Consider the following 12,946-nt stretch of genomic DNA (forward strand, 5'->3'; position numbering starts at 1 on the left):
ATGAAAAGATGCTCGACATCATTAATCATTAGGAAAACGCAAACAAAACCACAATGAATACCACTGCATTCACATTATGTTTATAAAAAAATGCGAAATAACAAGTTTTAGCAAGGATATGGAAAAGCTGGAATTCTTATACGCTGCTGGTGTAAAACAGTGTAGCCACTATGGTGGTTCCTCAAAAAAGTTAAATATAGCATTCCTACATGACCCAGCAATGCCACTCCCAGGTATATCCCCAAGAAAAATGAAACTACACATTTGCAAAAAAAAAACTTGTATGCGAATGTTCATAGCCACATTATTCGTAAGAGCCAAAAAGTAGAAAACATAAAAATGCCCATCAACTGGTGAATGGAAAAACAAAATGTGTTCTCTCCATACAATGGAATATTATTCAGCCATAAAAAGGCATGAAGTAGTGGTATGGGCTACAACATGGATGAACTCTGGAAACATTTTGATGCGTGAAAAAAGCCTGGTACAAAAGGCCACATGGCATATAATTCCATTTAAATAGGTGAAATGTCTAGGATAGGTAAATCCAGAAAGACAGAAAATAGATTGTTTGCCAGGGGGAAACACTGAAGGAAGGGAGAAGAGGCACTGACCGCTCATCAGTACCAAGGCTCCTTTGGGGGTGATGGAAATGTTCTGGAATTATACAGTGGTGCTGGCTGAATATATTAAAAACCACTGAACTGTATGCTTTAAATCAGTGAATTTCATATGCGAGTTCTATCTCAATAAAAACTTTTTCTAGATTACTATGACCCACAGCAACAAATATTATTGAATGTTTGGTAGCCCGCTATGTACCCTGCTGGGTCTAGGGTCTCAAACCTAGATCAGTGGTTTTTAACCTCAGCTGCACATTAAAATCATGTGGGAGATCTAAAACATCCCGATGCTCGGGGGACACCCAGACCCACTCAGTGAGAATCTCGGCAGTGGGATCCAGACCGCAGGGGTTTTCAAAACTCCACACAGGGTTCCAGTGTGTAGCCAAGGTTGAGAAGCAGCAGCCTGGAGAATCATGACTGCTTAGCAAGTCGGGTTCACTCAAGAAGTGACCGCTCTCCCGCTCTATCTCCTTTCCAATAACAGTAATCAGCAAAGAAAGCTGCGTGGCCCTCAAGGACAGGTTCCTCTTCCAAGTCAAGATGGCTCCTAATCTCTCCTCTAGTTCACCGCCATTTTCCTTTCTGTGGGTGACTTGGAATGTTCAGTACTTCAAAGAGGACATATTTTGTGCTTTACAGTTTTTTTCTCACTTTGGGTTAGGTTGCTGGGATTCAACTGTGGGCAGAGCATCACTTGTTCCAGTTTGGAACAAAAGTTGGATTCTGTCCAAATGGGTTGGCACTTCTGCCCTGAAAAATCTGGATGTTATAGTGTGTGAAGTTCTGAACAAAAAATGAAGATGCAAGGAGCTGGAAAATGTGAAGACTTTTACACTGGGCCTCTGCTCGCTCTTTTGTATTTTTTTACCTAACTGTAACACTCGGGTTTATTTAACCATCTTTAATCTTGGCCTTTCAGAGTCCCAGCCTTTGGTGTTCTAAATCCTCCACTGCCTAGCAAATCACCAAGTTGCTTTGGCACCACATCCACTGTGTTTGGCAAAACTATCTGGGCTTGTGTCCCAGATCACAGTGGTCCTAATTAAATCCACCGACCAAAGTGTTAACATTTTTTTTCATTCATCCCCAGAAACTGGAGGCAATTTGTGAAAAAGAAATTGGTGAAGAAATAAAAATTAGAAAATTTAAAAGAACTATTAAAAAAGGATCATCAGCAGCTGCTTTTTAGGCTCTAAAGTCCAAGCCTGTGCAATTCTAGTTGGTAACCCACTCTTGTGGTGGGTGATGGCGGTAAACACACAGGATCAGCCTTGGCGCCACTTACAGCAATAGCAATGAGAGGAAACTCTAGAAGGGAGACTAAGCAGAGATGGACAACTTCAGGAAACTTCTGGTAAGAACACAAAAAATTGCAGAGGCCTGTGGAATGCAGGAATAGTAGACAAGAAAGGGTAGGGAAATGGGAAATGCAGACATGTGGATCTGCTTATTGAGAGCCATGGAAACCAGCTATCTTTCTAGAATTAAGGTAGAAAGCACACGTCTTAATCTAGCTGAGTCATTTTTTTATATATATATAAATCTGTGAAACCACTGGCCAAATCAATATGTAGAATGTTTCCCTCTTCCCAGAAAATCCTCTTATAACCCTTCCTGGTCAATTGCCCCCTCCTCTCACTCAGAAGTAACCCTGTTCTGGGGCGCCTGGGTGGCTCAGTGGTTAAGCGTCTGCCTTCGGCTCAGGTTGTGATCCCGGGATCCTGGGATCGAGCCCTGCGGGCTCCCTGCTCAGTGGGGAGCCTGCTTCTCCCTCTGCCGCTCCCCCTGCTGTGTGCTCTCTCTGTGTCAAAGAAGTAGCCCTGTTCTTATTTATATCACTATAGATTAGTTTTGCCTGTTCTTGAACTTCGTATGAATGGAATTAGACAGCATGTATTGGTTTGTGTATGGCTTCTTTTGCATAGGATAATGTTTGGGGGGTCTATGCATATTGTTATATGTATCTATAGTTTGTTCTTTTGATATTGCTGTATAGTATTTCATAATATAAATATGCCATAATGCTTATCCATTGTCCTGCCAGAAGGTTTTTTTCCGAAATGGTCGTATCGTTTTTCACTCATCAACAGTGAGAATTCCAATGGTCAGGTTTTTTTGTTTTTTTTTTTTTAAGATTTTATTTGCTTATTTATTTGAGAGACAGAGAGGGAATGAGAGAGAGAGAAAGGACAAGCTGGGTAGGGGGGAGAGGCAGAGGGAGAAGCAGACACCCCACTGAGCAGGGAAACCAATGCGGGGCCCGATCCCAGGACCCCAGGATCATGACCTGAGCCGAAGGCAGACGCCCAGCCCAACCGACCTAGCCACCCAGGCGCCCCTCCAATGGTCAGTTTTGAGATGAAAGAACAGTCAGCAAACTATCTTAACCTGAGCCAACCTCCTGGCAGCATGAAATTTGCAAGGATTTGTAAGATAGGGAACAAGTAATGCTTTGCAGCTGAGGGATGAAAGAAAAATAATAAAAACAGAGGCCAGAGGGGGCACCTGTACCCGTCCCACCCCATCCAGTGCCAGCAGGAAGGAAACCCTGAAGTTATTTTGGGGTCTGTTTCCTAGCATGGACATTAGCTAAAGGGATTTGATGGAATGGGAGAAGCTAAAATTTTTTCCAATTAACATAGTGAAAAACAATAATACAAGAAAGAAAAAGCAGGGTAGGTAGTAGCAATGTTTCTCATATTCCACTGAGCAGGAGAGCTGGTTAAAAACACAGAATTTACACTTTTAAAGAGACACTCCAGGTGATACCATTGGTGTTTCAAAAACCATTGAGAGGGATGCCTGGGTGGCTCAGTTGGTTAAGTGGTTAAGCATGAGTCCCACAGGGAGCCTGCTTCTCCCTCTGCCTGACGCTTCCCTTGCTTGGGCTCTCTCTCTGACAAATAAATAAATAAAATCTTAAAAAAAACCTACTAAGAAACACTGTTTAGAGGTTCAGCAATGCTTGCACATGATGTGTGCTGGGGATAACAGCAAGAATAGTCCCACCTAACTTGACTTTATATTAGAACACCTTGTTGACACTGTCCTTTTGATCTTTAAATGTTTTGAGTGTCCCTTTCAACACATAAAAATGAAGGAAAAGCTTCCACCATTCCCTTTTTCCCTGGGGCTGAGGATGGGCGGGTTCTTCTTCCCTGTAATGCAACAGGCAGCCTTTTCTCTCTCTTTCTTGTTGCCAAGGAGGACAATCACCTCAGGTAACCCCACCCCCCTTTTAAAAGGATTTACTGTTAGTTTCAATGTTGAGCTATGAGGAGCTACAAAAAATTACCAAGATAGCATTACAAAGTTAAAACAATTTTGGCACATAGTAGCTACTTGATTACATTTATTTCATTTAAAAATATACTGAGTGCCAATTAGGTGACAGGTCCTACTCTAGGACAAGGAATACCCATACAAAGTGCCTGTAAAATCCATGCAAAACGTGGGAGACAAACACCCCTCCTCCGAGCTAGCTGAAACCCTGGTAAAGCTTTCTTCCTCCACCCACCTCAGGTTGACCTTCTGCTCCTAAGGCCACTGGAGGCCTTTAGGGCCAAGGCCCCTCTTCAGCCACCTGACTCTCTGCCCCTGACCCCTCCCTTTGGACCCCAGCCCGCTTCACCCATCTCTGAAGCCAAACAAACAAACAAACAAACAAAAAAACAAGATGGAAGAGACTTCTATTTTCGAGAGATTTTCATTCTAATGGGGAATTGTATTAGGGGGTGTGGGGGGGCGGGGGGGTTAACGTATAACAAAAGTGCACGTGTGCGCACACACACACACACACACTCAAACACCTGATTCTCAGTAGCTTAGCACAGTAAAAAACTATACTGTTCGGCATCTCATCTCAGTCCAATTCAGGTTGGTAAGAGGAGAGGTACTCTGTTCCAGGCAGCCATTCCAGGTCCCAGTCTCCTTCCACATTCCCCTGTGCCCACAGAGCCCTCTCTGTTCAGCCAGCAAGTGGGAAGGAGAGAGCCAGGAGATCACATGGCTAGTTTTTATGGCCAAGCCTGCAAGTGGCGCACACCACTTTACCCACATCACATCAACCTGACTGAGGCAATGGCCACACCCAGCTGCAAGGGAGGTTGGGAAATGTAGCTGGGTGGAAAAGGAAAGAAAAGGAAACCGAGTTTGGTGAACCCTTAACAGCTGCTACTGAAGGGGTGAAGAAGAAACAGGAAGTATAATGCGTGTGTAAGTGCTGTACTATGGGGAGGTAGACAGTGCTTTGATAATAATAATAACCCAGCCTGGGTTTGGGCAAAGAGAACATCCTGAAGGAAATGATGCCTAAGCTGGGGCAAAAAAATAGAAGATTAATTTCTTTTTAGAATATGGTAACTTGTCTGCTAATGAGATACCTCTTTGCATGAATGATTTGTTTAAATCCCAAAACATTTTTTCCCCAAATATAACTATTAGAAAATAATAAGCCCTTTCCTGGGTTTCTCTCATTCTTGCTTTAAGAAGAAATAGCCTAATGTGGCATTTGCTATTGGCTGACTGCCCAAGAGCCACTCATTCCATCTTCCTTGATAAGAAAATGCCTATTTTCCTGATCCATCAAGCGACAATGTGTGCTAGGAACATGGATTCCAGGAGATGGACTGTAATTAGTCTAAGGCAACCATGGTAATCCAATTCACCTTTCATTCATTCAACAAATATTTAATGAGCTCCTGCTATGTGTTATTCTGTTCTAAGTGCTGACTATTTTCACCAATTACAAGCATGGGGTGGATGGAGCTTGGGACCCAATTCTAGATAATGAGGGGAAGGGGGAAGACTGCTGGGTGCTTCTGGGAAAAGGCTTTCCTCCCTGATAAACTAAAATGAGAGTTGCCTAAAGAGAAAACCAGGATTTTTCCTTCTTACATTTGGAGGATATTATGTGGGATGTGATGCTTGCAACTGGAGCAGTATCTTGCGACCAGGAAGAGATGGACAAGAGATCCCAGAGAGGATAACCTAGAGATCTGGCCTAGTTAGGCGGCTGAATTAGGCAAACCTGGAATCACCTACCTTTTTTATATGAGACAATAGAAAGCCTGATAAACTACTTTCCGCTGGATATTCAGTCACTTAGAGCCAGAAGCATTTAAACAGATACACGTGATTTTGTCTGCATTGTTTGTTTTGGGTTAGAATGGGGAAATATTTTAATAAATGAATGAAGAATCTGATATTTTTCATTTTCTTCTCAGCTGTGTTATTTGATCATAGAGACGTTTCTATCCCAGATGTCTTTCTGGATAAAAATCATCTTCCATGGGGTGCCTGGGTGGTTCAGTCGCTTAAGCGTCTGACCCTTGATCTCGGCTCAGGTCTTGATCTCAGGGTTGAGAATCGATCCCCAATTTGGGCTCCGTGCTGGTATGGAGCCTGCTTAGGATTCTCTTTCTCCCTTTCCCTCTGCCCCCGCCTCCACCTTGTACTCTCTCTCCCCACCCCCCCCAAAAAAGGAAAGAAAAATCATCTTCCATGATTTAATTGGCCACTTCTTTGGCCACTGCAGATACCCCATTGGAAGCAGATGTGTTTGGAAGCAAAACCACATTTTATTCTAGGCCCCCTACTTTGTGCCCTTTGGGGAGCACTCCCAAGTGAGAGGGTTTTTTGTTTCTGTTTCTGTTGTGTGTGTGTGTGTGTGTGTGTGTGTGTGTTTGGTTGGTTTTTTTAATGTAGAAGAGGCAGCTCCTTGTTTGATGATGATGAATTTGATAGGCAGATTTCTTCCTCCCTTCCTCTTTCTTTGCCTCTTCTCTTTCTAAAGATTTTATTTATTTGTCAGAGAGTGCATGCACGCACAAACGGGGAGCAGCAGGCAGAGGGAGAGAGAGAAGCAGGCTTCCTGCCAAGCAGGGAGCCCAATGCGGGGCTCTTTCCCAGGACCCCGGGATCATGACCTGAGCCAAAGGCATACGCTTAACCAACTGAGCCACCCAGGTGTCCCTCTTTCTTTTTTTCCTTTCTTTCTTTCTTTCCTTCCCTCCTTCCTTTTTCCTCTCCCTCTTTCTCTTCATCTCTCCCTCCCTCCCCTTCTCTCTCTCATTCTCTCTCTCTCTCTTTCTTCTCTCACCATGGAATGAGTTGGGCTGCAAACAGTATTCTTTGTGGCCTGTGGGATTTTTGCAGGCTCCCTGAATCTTGTTCAAAGAGAAACCTGGCAAATTCCATCCTAATTCAGAGCTTCCTGGCTGAACTCAATGGAACTCCAGCTAAAGAATTAAGTTGGTAAGCCAGTGATATTTGAAATGAATAATGGAGATATTTGGGGATCAGCTTTAATTTTGGAATAAGTATGTCAGATAGCTTTTTGCTAGAATGACTTGGGATAGAGTCACAAATATTTAAGATGTCACTTGGCTTCTCACCATGTTGATGATGCCAATAATGGGATAGCTTTCCCATGCACCATGAGATTTGGGTGCTAATGCCTGTTTGCTTTGATTATTACGTTGTTGATCCAAAAGGTCATCATCATCGTTTTGAGACTTTCATGTCTGCCCATTTTTTTATGTCATTGGTTGTTTTGACTAATAGCTATAATTTGAGGGAGAAGTATTGTATTGGTAGGCTACTGACAGGAAATAGATGGCAGAGGTCATTGCAGATGATTAATGAAAGGGCTCTACAGGGCACCTGGGTGGCTCAGTCGGTTAAGCGACTGCCTTCAGCTCAGGTCATGATCCCGGGGTCCTGGGATTGAGTCCCGCATCGGGCTCCCTGCTCTGTGGGGAGCCTGCTTCTCCCTCTCCCACTCCCCCTGCTTGTGTTCCCTCTCTGGCTGTGTCTCTCTCTGTCAAATGAATGGATAAAAATCTTAAAAAAAAAAAAAAAGAAAGGGCTCTACAAAGATGTGAGAGTATTACGGGAAACCAACGAGGGATAGTGAAACATTAAGGCTAATATCAATTACTACTTCTAGGCTTGGAATGGGCCAAGGGAAGGGAGATGTTATTGGAAACTGGAGAGATTGATAGCTTTGGGGAGGGCCTCCTGGCAGAAGCTATGGCCTTGGCTAGAAGAACATTGTCACTGTCAAATCATGACTCTGGATAGACATAGATGGCAAAAATACACTGACATTACTCTACTCTTATCCTCTGATCTTCCCTCTAGTGAGTATCATTGGGTAAACTCAACCAGCAGTCAGAGGGAAGGGAGCTTGGTTGAGACTGTAAATGTCACCCTCGTTGGCCACAGAATAGGGTAGAAAAGGATGGAGAGTGGATCTGGAAAAGCAAATAGGATTATCCATTTGTGTGCCTTCACTTTCCTTGTCAATAACTTTAAAACCAGTTAATAGATAGGCAGGTCCTAGATCCATTCTTTAATAGCTATATGCTTTTATTGTTTAGGAAACAGGCTAGGCTCTATAATGAGATCCCCAAATGCTGTGACTTCACCAAAATAAAAGTTTATTTCTCTATTAGGCTCCCTCCTGGATAGGAGTCCAGGGCTGACGTGATGACTTGATGGTGTTCAGTGCTTTGGTAGATATTAGTTCTGTTGAAAAAAATATCTCCAGTCTTCTTTCTCTGGAAATAAGGGAGGATTGTACGTCTCTGCCCTATTGGGGTTAGACAGGGTCATGCAATTTGCTTTGGTCGGTGAAATGTGAGAAGCATTTAGTGGCCCACATTTTCCCTTTCACTGATGTTTGCGTGGAAGCACTATGAATATGAAGGATAGCCATCCTGAAAAACTTCTCAGAGCTGCAGCAGATTTGTGGGAGAAATAAAGCATTGCTTTTAAGCCACTGATTGGAGGTTGGTTGTTAATGCAGCTAAACCTGGTATTTCTGAATAATACAGAGACCTAGGCCCTTTCCGTTTTGTGGCCCTCCAAACCCTAAGGTATTACTGTCATCTACATGATCTACATGATCTGAGACAGCTCGTTCACGTAGTCCTATTCTAGTTCAGAGGAAGTGGGAAGAGGAACAAGAGGGCGCATTATTCTTTTTAGAGGCATGACCCACAAGTAGCACACATCACTTCCTTAGCCACACCTAGTGCTTTAGTTATCTGTTGCTCCAAGACCAATTGTCCCAAAGCTCAGCCCATTAGAACAACAAACAGCTTAGCTGGGTAGGTTGTATCTCAAGGGCTGCTGTTAGCTGAAGGCTTGACGGGGGCTGGTGGATGCACTTCCGAGCTCACGTGGTTGCTGGCAGACCTCTGTCCCGACTAGCTGCCGTCAGGAGGCCTTGGTTGCTTGCCGTGTGGGCGTCTCCATAGGGCTGCTCCACATGGCAGCTGGCTTCCCCCAGAGGGAAGACAACCCCAAAGAGAGACAGACACCAAGAAGCTGCAGTGTCTTAACCTAATCTCAGAAGTGACACATCATCATTTCTGTTTCTTTACTAGTCACACAGACCAACCCTGGTACAATGTGGGAAGGGACTATGCAAAGGTGTGAATACCAGGAGGCAGAGATCATTAGAGGCATCCTGGAGGCTGGCTAAAAAACCTAACTAGAAGAGAGGTGAGAAAAGCTAGTCTTTAGCTGGGCAGCCATCTCCTCGGATAAAACTATAGGAAGAAGGGGAGAAGGGCTAAGGAGACATACAGAATTCTCTGCTCTGGCGTCTAGCCACACACATATACCTGGGCACTCTCCTTCTCATACATGAATATACATTCTATATCCTAAAAAGATTCTAGGCTTCTGAATTGTAGTTCACAGCTGTGCCCGAGGATTCTCATCCTTAGGGTCACTATCCCCAGAAACTTGCCTTCTTCCCTCCCAGACAATGCCAAATTCCCACATAAAAAGCTTTTTAAGAAAGGAGTGGGGAAAGGGAGCTTCCAACTGGAAGAAAGAATAAGAAAATCCTTCTCGGGGCACCTGGGTGGTTCAGTCGGTTAAGTAACTGACTCTTGATTTCAGCTCAGGTCATGATCTCAGGGTCCTGAGATAGAGCCCCATGTTGGGCTCCCTGCTCAGCAGGGAGTCTGCTTGGGATTCTCTCTCTCCCTCTCCCTGCTCATGTTCTTTCTCTCTCTCTGTGTATTTAAAAAAAAGAAGAAAAATAAATCCTTCTACATTGCTGATCTGGAACTCCAAGGATGAGTCATATGAACTATGAGTCATTTTACCATTGTATGTAAGTAGTTGGATGAGTTACATAAGTTGAGATTCAAATCTACTGTTTCTTATGTTTTTCTAAGTTAAGGTGGTAAACTCTTATAAGAAACCACATCGAAATCTATATTTACAGGAGCATTTCCCCAGTGTGACAGCACTTAAATACTTTAAAGTGTACAAATGACGGTGAAGGAGAAGGGAGAAAATCTCTAGAAGCCTCTACTTCTTCCTGCCTATAATTGTTTATGTAGGGCACAGCAACATAGCACTGGGCTTCATCAAACCCCCAAATCTTCTGCTTTCCTGCCAACAGAAGCAGTGGCTCATGTCCCAGATCTTTGCCTGACTTATGTCCACTTCACTACCTCTCAGTACTTCCATCATGGGAAAAGAATGTGAAGGTTCAAATTATTTTTTGTATTTCCATTGTTATGGCTAGATACTTTGGCATTGAATTTGGGCAGGGATACATTTGAAAGAGTTGGTATCAGGTTTTAAAATGACCTTTTAGTGGACAGTGGATTCTGTGGAGCAAAATTCTACGTGGAGGTGGCAAGGGTTAAGAGAGAGTAGCAAAATGTCACCCATGACATTCTGTCAGTTCAAAGAAGTATGTCCTTGATGTCCATAAATTATCTACTTGTCATCTTGTCCTTTAATGTGCAAAACTAAGTTTTTTCTCTAGTCTCCATCAATTGAGAAAAATCTGGTACTCTGCCCAACTATTTCCAAGGTTTGTTAGCCTGTAAATTCCTCGTTTTTTTTTTTTTTTTTTTTGCTTGGATTCCCTGCTTCTCCTGGATTCTTAATTACTCTAGTAGCTAAAAGTCCTCCTTCCATGCATTCCTCTCTTCCTTTCTTTACTCTGACATTAGTCAGGGCTCCTTTTGCTGCAAATGACAGATGCACAGCAAGAAGAGAATTCCTTAGTTTACAGAGCCAGGAAGGCTGGGCTAGCCCAAGGGAAGAGTGGGAACCGGAGCCTCAGGACCTGACCTCTCTTTCTCTTCTCTTTGAAACTCCCATCTCTGCCTGGCTTCATTCTCTTCCACGACAGAGAGCCCTTCTCTATGTGGTTGGGTAGATAGCTGCCTGCACCCCCAGGCCTCTATCCTCCTAACTCTCCATGCAAGCGCACAATAGAGAATTACCCCTCTAGTTCCAACTGGGAAAACATTGGTGAAGGACTTTGGCCCACATGAGGTCGAGAGCCCATACCTTGTTTCAGTCCCAGTGTGTGCAGTGTGGCATTGTGATCAGCCAGCCTGGGTCCTGGTCTCATTCTGAGCGGGGTGGAGAATGTGTGGTGTTGTAACTGTTCTACCAGGATCACACAAAGTGGGAGGAGCTCCCCAAACGTAAAGGGGTGCTGTCACCCCTTTACAAGAAGAGAGCAGACAGAAACAAACATTTCTTCAGTCCGCTATGTGCCACAAACATGGCTCCAGCAGTTCCTTCCCCACCCCCTGAAGGATCACCAAGGCAAGGCCATTGTGGACTACAGCTTTCCTGAAGGTTGAAGATTTCATCAATCGTGTCTACATAAGGAAGCCTCCATAAAAGCCCCAAAGTACAGGATTCACAGAGCTCCCGGGAGGTGCTGGGAAGTGTGGTGTGCCCAGAATGGGCATGGAAGCTCAGCACCCCTACCCTCATATCTTCCATGAGCTATATCCTTTATAATAGACTGGTCATCCTGTGAGTAAACTGTTTTCCTGAATTCTGTGAACTGTTCTAGCCAATTAAGCACACCCAAGGAGGGGGTCCTGGGAACTTTTGATATAAAACATCAAAAACGTGCATCCCCTCAATATATTATACTGGTTACCTCTGGGTAGTGGGATCATGGGTAATTGTTATGGATTTTGTTGGTTTTATTGTTTCCCTTTTTTGCTTATCTCTAGTTCTACAATTAACAAATGAAACTGGTTCAAGGTAAGCAAGGAAAAACAGACAGAGCCTGCTGCCCTCATCCTCTTTACCAAGAAATGCGAACCCCCTTCCCAAAGCCTCCCACCTCCCCACACCCACCCAGGTCTTCATCCTAAGCCTCTGTGGCAGAACCATGTCACCAGACCACCACAGCTTCCAGTGAGGATGGAAAAGGTAGTATTTCCGTTTTTTAGCCTCTACAGCCTTGCTAGAGAAAGGTGGCAAGAGAGAAAGGGGCTGGGCATAGTGATCAATCCAAGCAGTCAGTACCATCTGCAACAGCAGAACTGGGACACAAGGGAAGAAAGAGGGTTTGGGCAGTTGTTCTCGGTCTGGGGTGGGTGTTACTACTCCGGTGTGTGGCCCTGGGTGTCCAGAAGAGACTCCTGATCATAAAATGTAGGGCTCTGGGTTCTCCTTAAGACTTCTCTCAGGCATCACAATGATCCTTGTCCCATTCTCATTAGTACTTTGAGCAGTAGTAATTATTATTCCTATTTACAAAGAGCTTTTTTCGAGGTGGAGTATTGTCATCCTCGTTAATATTACAGTTGAAAAAGTCAACTCAGGAAGGTTAGTATTGTGAACAAATCCACACTGAAAAGGCCACCGGCTCCTTCCTTGCCATTGCTGAGCCTTCGAGATTCGCCTTCACCCCATCCCCCGCCAGCAGGGGCAAGGAGGGCCCTGCAGCTGGCCATGTAATAGCGCTTAAGTCAGCTGTACCAGGAGTGCTGAAGACCCGCCTCATCTGCGAAGGCCTACCACGGGGATGCCCGAGCTGCCAAAGTCCGAGGCAAACGCCAAGCCCATCCATCTTTGTGTGCTGGCATCCGACTGTGATGAGCCTGTGTGTGTCAGGTTGGTGGTGGCCCTTTGCACCTAATTAAGGCTGATGACAGCACCACACTAGGGGAATGGCTAGGCTTCTGTAAAACTGTTAGGGAAAACTGGAAAATGGGGGGTTGTGGTTGGGTGGTAGTTAAGGATGACAGCAAAGACTCTCAAGCCAAGGACGTCATTAAGGAGTACTTCAAATGCAAGAAATGAATAAATACAAAACTTGGCACTTGTTTAAACAAACCAGTTAATTAATTAAAAGGACACAGAATCTCATTTTCTCCCAGCGTGTGCCAATCAAGGACTCTTGACTCTTGGGCCTGACAAGCTCAGGAAGTGATCCTTCTGTCACAAACGGTGTTTCTTGGTCCCAAGGGAGACTCTCTGCCCAGCTGGTTAACTCTTCGTGTCCTGGATGGATTGTTCCTGAAACA

At 44.4% G+C, this 12,946-nt stretch overlaps 1 pseudogene; it reads left to right on the top strand.

Moving 5' to 3' along the window:
* Window positions 1–2,686: 2,686 nt before the first annotated feature.
* LOC118530679 (small ribosomal subunit protein eS12 pseudogene) lies at window positions 2,687–12,722 on the top strand (annotated as a pseudogene).
* The last annotated feature ends 224 nt before the right edge of the window (window positions 12,723–12,946 follow it).

The sequence above is a fragment of the Halichoerus grypus genome, chromosome 3 (assembly GCF_964656455.1).
Source record: "Halichoerus grypus chromosome 3, mHalGry1.hap1.1, whole genome shotgun sequence".
Taxonomy (NCBI): domain Eukaryota; kingdom Metazoa; phylum Chordata; class Mammalia; order Carnivora; family Phocidae; genus Halichoerus; species Halichoerus grypus.